Genomic DNA, 12445 nt, shown 5'->3' with positions numbered 1-12445 from the left:
ATACACTTCAGTGAGAAGATGAAATATGCTTAAAAACCAGAAAATCTTGCAAATTCCTTTAAAGTAGTAATGCCAGACACCAGTAGTGTCACTTACCTTCCTGTTACTGTATTTTTTTTTCTTCTTTTAAAAGAAGAGTCAGGTCACTGCATACAAAAAAAAAAAAGCAAACTACTAACTGCATGTAGGTGCATACCCATGATTCTGCATAGAAATGCAACCAAGCAATAGCATTCCAAGCAACTCAAATTAACAGCAGGACTTTATTCAGTTTTTCCATTTCTCTCCTTATGTTTTCTTCTTGTCTATAATTATAGACTGTAAATTAGAGGAGGAAATAATATATAAAACACTTTGGAATATTAAAGAGTTAAATACTTTAACAACATATATACAATTCATACACCAAATCACATAAGAATAAAGTGTGACTGACACAAAAACATGCTGCTGCTTCTGGTATGCAGCATAAAGTGCAAGAGTGAACTGCAGACAAGAACAGGGATACCAGAGTTTTGGTTTAACTCCTGGCTTTCACACACCTAATTCAACACACCATAAGAATCCACCCTAGATATGTCTTTGAAACAATAGTGAAAATAGTCAACGTGCCTTTATATTTTTGACCCAAATCCTTTTGAGCTGACAATATTTGATTTCAATACAACATAAAAATGCCAGTTCTTCCATTCATCTACCATATAAAAAAAAAGTACAGGACATAATCACAGGTGATTTTTGCACCTGTAAGAGCACAGGGGGCACAGTTCTGAGAAATACTGGTCCAAGAAGAGAAATAGTAGCTGATCTTTTTGTCAGTCTGAAAAAAAAAAAAAAAACTCTGCTACCAACTTCAAAAAGGGATGTCTGGGACCCATGCTGTTTGGCAGCAGAAGTCTGTACAGAAATTTAGCTGTTGGAACAGTTACTGTGTGTGTATTTTTAAGATGAATAACCCACATTCAATATATTGACTGACATGCAGATCCCATTTCAGTTCAGCTCTCAGCCATCTTTTAGTGAGACTGGCAAAAAAGACTGTTGTCGCAGAAGATTGAGTTACCCTAACTGGCTTTGCATGTTGAATTCAGTCAAAATTAATATCTTCTCACCTTTAAAAGTTTAGACTGTAAAATCATTATACATTAATAGCAGAAAGCCTTGTTCTGTTTCTGCCCTCATCTGTCAATGAGTAATGCTTTCAGGACAATCAAACAATTCAGTGTATTTGCCTTAAATTCACTCATAGAACAGCAAAAGCATTTAAACACTGCAGTGCTGCCTGAAAGATCTTGTAAAATATTCTTTCACAAGAAGCAAATTTACAGATAATTAAGTTTTAATGCTACCAAAGAACAACTGCAAGCTGTCTTTTTAATTTTTTTTTAAATATTTTTCAGCAAGTCATGTGGTAGCTTCCCAGTAAGAAGGAAACTGCATTTCAAGATGTTTACTGTACTTCCGTGTTTTCTTTGCCTTTTATTCTTTCTGCTGAAGACTGACTGGAGCAACACACACACACACACAAAAAAAAAAACAACCTAAAAACAATGCTGTAATTAAGTATTCTGAGAACATGCTGTTTCCTTGTTCAAGGCTTATAATTAAATCATGTCTCAGTTTCAGGGTTTGTCTTTTGTTCATTTGAGGGTATTTTTAAACAAATTACATTTTTACTGTTTAAAGATACCAAAGTCTTAAAAGTTGTGATTTTATCTTTTAAAATCTTAACATACAAAGCATAATCTTTTGTGTGGTTTTCTTTTACTGTGTACCATATTCCATTTCTTTCTGAAATGCCACAGATTTAGGAGGTTACAACAATTCTTTACGACCGTGCGAGCGGATATTCTTTATCAACTAAGACAAAAAGCTAAAGGCAAAAATATGCCTTTGGCTCTATTAGAATAAATTCAGAGTAGTTCCATTGAAGCTGCCCAAATTCTGCAGTGTTAATCCACAAGTCTTTTGTTTCCAATTGCTATGCAATCTCTATCATCATGACAGGCTGCTGCTGCTTTCTCTTTCAAATTCATGTTCAAGGAGTTCATGCAAAGGTTTTAAACAAACAGGTTCTCACAGATTTGGCTGCAGTACTTTAAGATATTACTGCCCCCACCTGTCCACCCTGCACCATTCTTCCGCTGAAGGTTACCACCTTTGAGGCAGAACAGGACTTGTGTTCACACCAGTCCATATCAGGGTTTGCTATCTCTTTTGATAACCATACACCACTGCAGATACCACCACCACAGACCATCTGACAAAGATGCAAAACAACTAAAGGGTCATTTCCTTTCTGGAGTTTTGCATAGATGAAGCAATATCGATGCAGATACGCTAGATAAATACTGGTGTAAAACTGGACTGGTGTTTGCATGACTGTCAGTACCTTCAGACAGTACAGCGCATCTGTATGAAAGCCCCACATCTCAGCGTAACGCCTGTCCTCTGTTTCATGACTGCCTCTGCAAAACATAAAACTGCTATGCAAAATAGTTACTCTCTGGGCTGGCATAAAGGCAATATTGTGCAGGAAGCCCTCCAGCTATGGACTTGTAAAGGACAGACAGAAAGAACACATTTCAGGCATTACTTTGTTTTTATCTTGAATTCCATTCAAAAAGGATGTTAAAAATAAAATTAGGAAATAAATTAACATTGCTTTTAGATGAGGACACTATTAATACATCACTGGAAGAGAACGTTTTACTGCATTATTGTGAGCAAAATACAAAGATACAAAATTTAGGTAGTAGGCCTAAAGTTTCTTTCATAGTTACTGTAAAGTCTGTAGGTCATTGCAAGGGGATTTCCTTAGCAAACAAAATTACTCAGCACTAATACTAATGCGTAATTAAAAATAAGTCTGTGGAAAGGAAGCTACTGCTTCAAGCAAATGCTATATGGAGGGGAAAAGGCAAAAATAGATGATAATAATAATTTTTAAATTGCATAAGCAGAAACGCAGGTGATCCCTTGAGGATACCCTTAAACATCATCAGGTATGCCGGGGCAAAAGCCTGTATTTATACCTTTACATAACATTGTGTTTTGAGATGGGCTTAAACACAGGATTTAGCTTTTGAGTCACCACCTTCCATAGTACAGACACAAAAAGTGTAAGGATCTTAAAAGCCAGCATGATCAGATTTCTAAAAACAAGTTCTTGAGAAGGTGGAATTCCCATAGCTTTTATTCTTTTAAATTTATAAACAGTTTTGAAACAATCTTAGTCTATTTGCAAGATTAGGTAACGCTGACCATTTTCATTTACCCTTTGTCTCCTGAGCAGCAAAGTCAGTGTCTTAAGATTAGGTGTGGTGCTGTCCAAGCTCCCCATGAACTCTCATTACAACTTACTTAAAGCTTATCTAGAATCACAACTCAGTCTCTGTCACTTACAATATATCAGTAGTACATATGGGGACAGTACAAACAGCTCCCTCAGCCTTCCTTCATGGTCTAAAACTGGACAGTCATCTGTGACCACAACGTATGACTCGTCCCTAAATGCCTAAAATTAAATCCCTCAGAATGTAGGTATCGCAGGTAATAAGCTGCTTCTCCCACAACGGAAGTTTGAGTGGCTCCACCGAGTCTTACTAACGCCGTGTACTTCTCGTGGCATTTCGCCAGCTGTGTGCAGGACATACCAAACAGACTACACTAAATATCAAACATATATCCAGCCTCCTGCTTTAATGAATGGCTTCCGTGCAGGTGAGTATTATGAGAATGTCAACAAGAATGTATAGCTGATAAATTGGATGAGTAAACTTAAATGGATTTGGAGTTGCCAAAACACCTCGAAGCTGCATTTCTGTTCCTAGCTCAGTCACTCCAGACAAACCACAGGGGCAGGTCAGGACCTCTGTTTCTCAGACCTTTAGTTGGGGTAATGCACGTGGCTTCAGCACTAGGACAAACTGTCCATTCATTTCTGCCATAAGTGACCCTAATGAAAGCACCAGGGAATATTCAAAATAACTGTACTGAAAACTGTGGGTACCCAAGAGACAGTTTTTCCCCCCTCTTGAAAGATTAATGATTTCAGCACCTACAAGAACTCCTAGAATTCTTCATCAGTGAAGCCCGCACTGAATCAACTCAAGCCCCACTTAGGCAACAGCATAAGCCAAGAGCCTGCCTACATGAAAAAAAAAAAAAAAAAATCTTCACTTGTCTATATGATTCCAGTGCAAAACCCTTAGGTAACAGAACTACATTCTCATGCAGTCCAGGATGCTACATGCCACGTCACTCACCGCACTGGTACAAACATCTCAGGAGTTAAGAGTTACAGAAATTGACTAATGCACATTCATCAAGCAGACATACTTTAATATGGGCTATATTTTTTTTCAAAATTACTTAGTACCTAAATAGCGCTAAAAATACTACTTTATACATACCCATCTGTAAAAAAAGCATTACGTGTTCAATTCGCATTGTAACAAAAAGGAAAGACTACTGCAGCAAACAAAAAGGTATACTAGAAGCACCATAGAATATCTCAAATTAGAAGGGTCCCAGTCTAACACTCTGCTCCTCGGCAGGACTGCATAAAACCTAACCATATGACTAAGAACATCGTCCAGATGCTCCCTGAACTCTGACAGGCTTAGTGCCACAACCACTTCCCTGAGGAGCCTCTGTTCCAGTGACCGACCACATTCCCAGTGGAGAACCTTTTCCTAATGTCCAATCTGAACTTCCCCTGACGCAGCTCCATTCCATTTCCTCGTGTCCTGTCATTCTCTTACTGTCTGACTACAAATTCCTTATTTTGGTACTAGTCAAAATTTTAGTATTTTGATACTTTCACTGGGAGCAGGGAAGACAGGCAGTAGTTTTATGGCTACAAACATAGCCGAGAGCCTTAGGAATCTGAAAAAAACCTTGTCTCTTCATCTCAATCCTTGGTGAAAGAAAGGCCCCAGCCTCTTCAGGGAGTGGCTATGTTGAGATACTATTCCCACTCATTTTGTTTACACCTAAATTCTCAGCCCTATGGATCCAAGTAATCTAGTGCTCAAATTATCGCCTATACTTTTGATAGCTGCCACAAGCGCCACAGTTCCATACAAGAGCTCTGTTGTCTCACCACTGGGACTGCAGACAGGCACAAAGGCAACAGCAGCCTGCAAGAAAGGATCTAAAAACCACAAGAGATCACTGCCTGGAATCCTCTAAGATTGCTTCAGCAAGTGTAAAGATCTTCAGCTAGTCTAAACTGGTATAGATCTTCTGAACAGAGAAAAGCTACACTATAACTTCAATTAACCCTTTGTATATAAATATTCAGCATGCATTTTGATGTCTATAGAGTATTTCACAAAAGTGTCACAATACTCTGAAGGTATTTAAACTTTCAGTTATTAGTGAGTTAAAGAGTGAAAAGACACCTAAGTTTTTGGCACTTTTTACATACTAGCAAAATAAGCAGCATTCAGCAAACAATCATTTCTAAAACTATGGCTCTGTTAAAAGGGCTTCTTCACCACAGGAAGCTGTCATGACTCCAAAAGGTTATTAAGCACTTATGAGGTTTAAGATGCAAAATCATCTTCAAAATGTATCTGTCTATAAAGGTTCTATTATGTTGATTCTCTCAGCGTTTTTTGAATATAGCTTATCAGCAGTGGTCATCCTGACAGTTTTAAAGGCCTGGGACTATGCCCTGAGGAATTTCAATCACACCAAAAAGATACTTAAAACTATTTCAAAAATAAATTAGGCAATTTAGTGTAATGAAGTAGTTCAATATGTCTAGCAAGTTGACAACAATTTTTCCTCAATATTGACTTTGGAGTCCTCCATACCTGGTCAAAGCCATGAATGTTTACTTGGAGGACAGAAGGGTACAATTCAGCTTCCTTCTGCCATCTCCTGCTTTGACAGTTAACAGTGGACAGCTTAACGTCAACATGAGAAAGCCACCACATGACTGGAACGAGTCACCCATTGTTTAGTGAACATCTTGGTGGCAATTTGAATTTAGAGATTTTTCAATACCCCTTCTGTTTTGTTGTGTTCTCTTAATACCAAGGATGCTGATCCACTGTTTATCCTTCCAGCTTCCCAGCAATGACCCATAATCTTGTAACCACAAACTACGATTACTGCTACTTCCTCCTAGCACAACTCTTCTAGAAGAGCTTATCAGTTAGCTGCAGCTGGCTCAGAAGGTGCAGCTGGCTGCCCTCTCCACTGTCCACACCCTTAATTATTCATGATGTATGTGTCAGCATATGCTGCATGGTAACTTCTCTTTAAAAATTCAGTGAAACTGACAACATTGAGCTCTTCCCCTTCACTCTTCATCCCTGCACATCTGCACTCTAGATTCCTAATCCTAATACATGGCAGTTGTTTCACCTATACTTATCTAATCTAAAAACTTGAGAAAGTTTCTTAACACATTTTTTCCACTATTTTTACAAGCTCTCCTCCCAACTAGAACTACTGCAGCAATTAACAGCATAAAAGGATACTTTTCTAAATTACCCCTTCCTTCATGCTTTGCACCTCAAGAGGCGTTACCTGCTCAACAACTGCGTAAAATACTGGTTCATAATGTAGGAGCACTCAGAGTGCCCAGATACTGCCTAGGTAAGTTACGTGAAAGAGATTCCCCATCAGATCAGGGAAGGCAGCAAAAATAAGCCCTATCTAGCAGAATAGATGTATGTGTGAGAAACAGTCAAAAAGAAGTTCACGTCTCTCAGGGGTGGAGACAAACATTGCAGGGTGGCTGTGGGCAGGACAACAAGGTTAGGAGGCCCAATTGGTGAACTACAGCCTATTTCTGTATCAGCTCTCCTGCTCTGTGAACCAGAGATGTTCTATCTTCAGTTAAGCAGTAAATGGCAACTTCTCTTTTCATCTTCCTCTTTTCTTTTTTTTTCCTGCCCTCCCACCCCCGCTATACAGCACAGCATAATGCATGTGTGTCCAGTAAGATGTCACATCAGCCATCTTAAAAAAAAAAAAAAGCTGTTTCAAGGAAATAATTTTACATCCAAAAGTTTCAGGGTAACTAGTCAATGTCTTTCCACAAGCCTGTCTCTTAACGTTTCTGTTTTGAAAAGTTGGAGTATTTTTCTACATCAGTCATATCAGTATCTGAAAGAATATTACATGCAAAAATATGCTTCAGGATTACCTGCATTTTCTTAAAGCTTGAGTTTTCTCATATCTCATTACTGTTAATCCAAACAGAAAGCATTTTTACTGTTTTCCCATTTTAGAAACAAAAAGCTAAGCCTATGAAAATTCACATCCTTTGCACTGGAACAGTAATTCTGACTGTGAAGTGCAGCACATACGGAGTGGAAAAAAAAGCCTGGCTAAATTAAGTAACAGCTACCTACCTATCTCTCTTCTAATTCAATTGCTTGTGATTGTGTGAAGATACCTTGAAGTGTAGCTTTCAATGAATTTGGAATGGATTCTTGGGAAACATAAATCATTATGCAAACAAGACACAGATAGCCTTATTAAATACAACTCACTGTAAAAACATTAAGAACAGTTAGTACAGTCAACAATAGAAACAGCGGGTCACAATTCATTTACACAAGAAACTCCTACCTCTTACACTGGTTAGACTCAGTATCTGCACTTCTCCAAGGCAGCTTGTTACTGAGCTCAGAACTCATTCCCAAGCAAATCATGAACCCTTAAACCAAAGGATTTTGATACTACAAAAATTGTGATCAAAAGAGGCTTACAACTGGTATATGCTGTATGTACTTAGATGCACACTTCAGCTTACACATTTCAGTTAACTTCTCTTTGTAGACAAAGCATAAGAAACCTTGCCCTGCTTTTTATAGCACTACTACATACCAATGTAAAACTTCCACCTTCTCAGTGTATGAAAAACTATTATTTATGCAAAGCTAACTGTTGAAGCACCTCAACTATATAGAAATGATTGTATCCCAAATATTTTATAGTGTTCTACTAAACCACCGCAATTGTTTGCCAAATAAGCTTATGCAAAGCTACATTCATTCTCTTTTGGAGGGCTTGTATTTATTTCTACTACTCTTTACAGGAGACTTGGAGAATCACACAGAGTGGCTTAATGCAGACTAATGGTATGCTGCCTTTATAAGCTTATATGTGGAATATTTTCTACTCATTATAGCATCATTGCAGCAAAAAAGCCTTCTCCAAACATCATGCATCTCACTTGCACCTATTTTAATTGAACTGGCTAATGTATTTCTGTACGGTTTGTTCTCTAGCCTTTAAAAAAAAATCCCAAACCTCTCAGAGGTCGGCACTGTGGGTTCTAATAGAAGTCTCCTGAAACTCTAAGGAATGAAATTCCCACTGGGCTCCACAGTAAGAAGGAAAACTGAAGAAAGAGTGGAGTTGAATACAGGTATACAAAAGCTGAGCAAAACACACACACACAAAAGGGTAAAATTTGTACTTCTAAGTTTGTTAAGGCACATATGTCAATTAGACCAGACAGATATGCTTAGAGGTGCAAGACTAAGAGACGCAATACTAAGAGACTTCTCACATAGAGATTGAACAACACTCAGTCCCAAATGCAAAATTCAATTCTCCAGTCAGCAGTAATCCATTCTACAAAAGGATACATCAGTGTCATGTTTCAGGAGTTGTCTTGTTCTCCACTAAGTTTGTTACCGGAGAACTCCTACAGTCCCTAACAGTGATACTTTCCTCAATGCTCTTCTAAGTACAGAGACAAAATCTAATCCCTTACGAAGAGATCTGGACCTTTTAATCCAAGAAGAGCATCCCAGACCTTGCAATAGGAAAAAGAATAAAATAATGGTTACATTGAATAGATCCTTCCATTTCTAAGATACTTGGGAATTAAGTAACTTTTTTTTGCATTCACTGTCAGGGCAGGATTAATACCATGGCAAATAATCTGTAAACCTTGTTTTAGCAAGAGTATCCTTTGCCAAAGAACCAATAGCTTCATATTGAGCAGTGGTCTTTGCCAGAGCTATAACACATCTTTGCTATTTACCTTCACAAATTTGTCAGAGGGAAGGTGTTATAGACTCACACTAAGCTCTGTACATAAGGTTGCAAACCGCAGTGCCTCGCTTAGATGCCAAGAGGATCTGAGTAGCATGTTCAGTAAAAAGTTGTGTTCCAGAAAATTCCCTTAAAAAAAAAAAAAAAAGAAGAAAGAAAAAAAAAGAAAAAAAGACAACAGGACTCATGACTATACAAACATGGTTTCTTTTCAGACTTGCATCAAATACTGTCAGTTAGTCCTGTGGCTTACCTGGCCAGAGGGAAAGAAATAAGCTTGATTCAGAAACAAGCATAGGCTTCTTTTCCTATCACATTCAGTGTCTATCAATGTTTCCAAGATAAGATCACCAGTTAGACAGCTCAAGAACACAGGAAACAGCATAATTTGTGCATCCCCTCTAATGAATCATGACATCACATCTGAAAGACTAAGACAGTCCCATCCCAGATAAATGTAAAGGTATTTCCAAATTCTGTCTCAACAACCATAGCATGCCAAAGCACCTGGAGCAAAACCAGCCGCCCAGCTCTCCAGCTAGCATTCCTCTCATGGGGACAAAGGAGTACCACCACCCTCTAAGGAAATGATCATCCTCTGGACATATTAAGTCTGTGATAGGACAATGTACAGTTAATACAAAGATAAATAATATCGCAGCAAAAGCCACAATTACCTAGATAATTTGCAAAGCCTAGGATTCCTGAAGTACAGAGCTTGAGTTATTTCTGCTTGAAGCTTCTGAAGGGGACCAAATCTCAACAACAGTCATTTAAAGAGAATAGACTACCTTCCCAGTCAATCAGGTACAAGCCCAGATCAAAGATCAGGTAAAAGCTGTTGAAAAACATGTTCTCATCAGCATTGTATGTCTCCTGATGAAGCTTCCTCCCCTCACAAACTGAAAACCTTCACTGTTTCAAGAAGATACTGAATTCTCACCAACATTTCCAATGGATAGGTGTAAAAAAAAAAAACAAAAAAACAAAAAAACAAAAAAACACACAAAGCACTATTTTGGACAAACAGGGATGTTTACCAGACAGCCTTAAAAAAAAAATTGTCAAGCATTTCTTTACACAGAGTTGTCCTATCAAATTCACTGTTTCATTTCTGGCACCTATCACTGTAAAGATTTTGCTCATCACATCCCCTAACCTGAGACAGACAGCTGCTCCAGAATAGTTTCAACAGTTACTGGTGCTCACCTTGCAAGCTATTGAGACATCTCCTCCGCAACTGAGTCACATTAATTCAAACCACATCACCTCACAGCAGTACAAAAAAAAAGCTGACAACGTTCAGCTATCCCCACAGAAGACTGAGCGCTTGCTTCTAAATGACACAGGAGACTAAATTACTGCAGCTTTAACTAAGGAGCATGGCAAGTCACATTTATGGGCACTGACTAAACAATCACAGGCTTATGAACTGTTCCATACACATCTGCAAAAGTTCATCTGCCTCCATGCCGAATTACTCTTCTAAGGCTACATCTGAACTGCTGTTCTTCGACAGGCTTACATGGACACTTAGAATTACAATTTATCACCTTAATCTAGATTATCTTGAAGCCAGCTGGTTGTACACTAGGCTACATGAATGTTACCAACATATAAGCTCTCAGCCTTATACTGAAAATATTTTAGCTGTTAATTCCAACTACCTTTTAAAAAAGTAAGAATTGCCTATTGAGATCAGAATCCAACAGTTCTCCAGTTTACACCCATTTTATATTAATGTTGAAGGCACTGGTGTAAAATAGCATACCTTCAATGAAACCAAGAACTGAACAGCATGAAGTTAATTATTCCTGTGAGTGGTAGTTTTTTGATTTTCAGGCTTTAAGTAGTAAGTGTAGTCAGTGTTCTAGTGAAATAACCTCTATACCTTAAGATCCTTTATTGATCATGGATTATTCATCTCCTTCTACTGTTCTAGAGCTAATTCGTTTCATTTAACTCTGAGAGAGATGGTTGTCTATCTAACCTTAGTTTTCATGTGTAAAACAAAAACCAGGGAAAGAAACTGAATTTAGATCTTTTTGGACACCTGTAAACATAGCAAGAAATCTTCAACTGAACTCCACCTTCTATGACGCTTTTATTAGGGACTTGCAGACTGAAGATTTCTTCTGATTCACTAGCCACATCTGACAGACTTATGGTATCTCCTTCAGATGATAATGCCCGTAAAAGGCTTTCTTGTAACAATGATCTGAAATGAAATGGCTACAGGGAATAATTGAGGGAAGGCTGCAGAAAATAATACAATAAAAAGTTATTTAGAACATTTCTGGCTGGGAATGTTTAAGCCATTAAGCTGTTAATGCTAATTCCTTTTTGTGTAAGCAACCATCAGTCTGACAGGACTGGTGTAGTATGCCTGCACACCTACAGAATAACTAGCTGTGTTTTAATCATTTGCCAGACTGCAGTTCCATCCCTGCATAGCAATCAAACCTTACTGTTGTAGTTTACTTGAAGCCAGACTTGTTTCAGAGTTAGCACCTACAATCTTTATATAAAAATTACGTACAGTGCAACTGAGTAAAAAGTTTTCACACACATGTAAAGATGTGTTTATACTCATTTTTTCAACCAATACTAAAGATGCTGTGTGCATCAGCAGACAGGGAAAGAAAAAAAAATATCCCTAACTACAGACCAAATATTTCCTGCATCCTGAAAATACTCAAAAAACATGCTTAAAACCACCGACACCAAGTTTTCAAGTGAAATTTGAATAAGCTGACGGGAATCGTGTTGTCAAATTCAAACCCCATTTAAACATAGCAAAAAATCTTTAAAAAATTATTCCAGAAACAAAACTGAAGTGCCTTGCCACTTTGTTCTCTATAAATACCCTCAAATAAAATCCATTTTAAAAAAATTATATATTTTGTTCAATCCAAGACTTTCAGGACACATCTGGCTCCCATGTTCTGAAGTTATTATTATATTTATCATCCTGAAATTACTCTTAACGGAGACGGACAGGACAACTCACTTCCGTGTTTTCTAAAACCTTCAGTTTTCACAAAGTTAGGTTTTTTTCCCCTCCATATGTTTCATAGTCATCAAGATCTACTATGTACTTTTTAGACTCTCTGTGGTTTTGGTAGGTAGATTACTCAGAGGTAATCACTAATTAAGCTTTTTGTTTTGTTAAGTTCTTAAATTCATTTTTGATCTTATTAGCTCATATTAACTAGCTCCTCCCCTTGCCCCCGGCACTTGAACAACAAACCCAAATACAACTCCCACAGAAAGCCTGCGTGAGACACTACCAAAACTGCTTCAAGGACTAACATCTGCTATTTCCCACTTCACAAAGATAAGATTTTAAGTCTCAGCACAACCTCTGGCATGCATATATAACACCTACAATTCACCCATCATTCTTTCATCA

The sequence above is a fragment of the Chlamydotis macqueenii genome, chromosome 4 (genome assembly GCF_036417535.1).
Source record: "Chlamydotis macqueenii isolate bChlMac1 chromosome 4, bChlMac1.mat, whole genome shotgun sequence".
NCBI lineage: Eukaryota > Metazoa > Chordata > Aves > Otidiformes > Otididae > Chlamydotis > Chlamydotis macqueenii.
The sequence above is the reverse complement of the archived record's forward strand: the minus strand, read 5'-3'. Positions refer to the sequence as shown.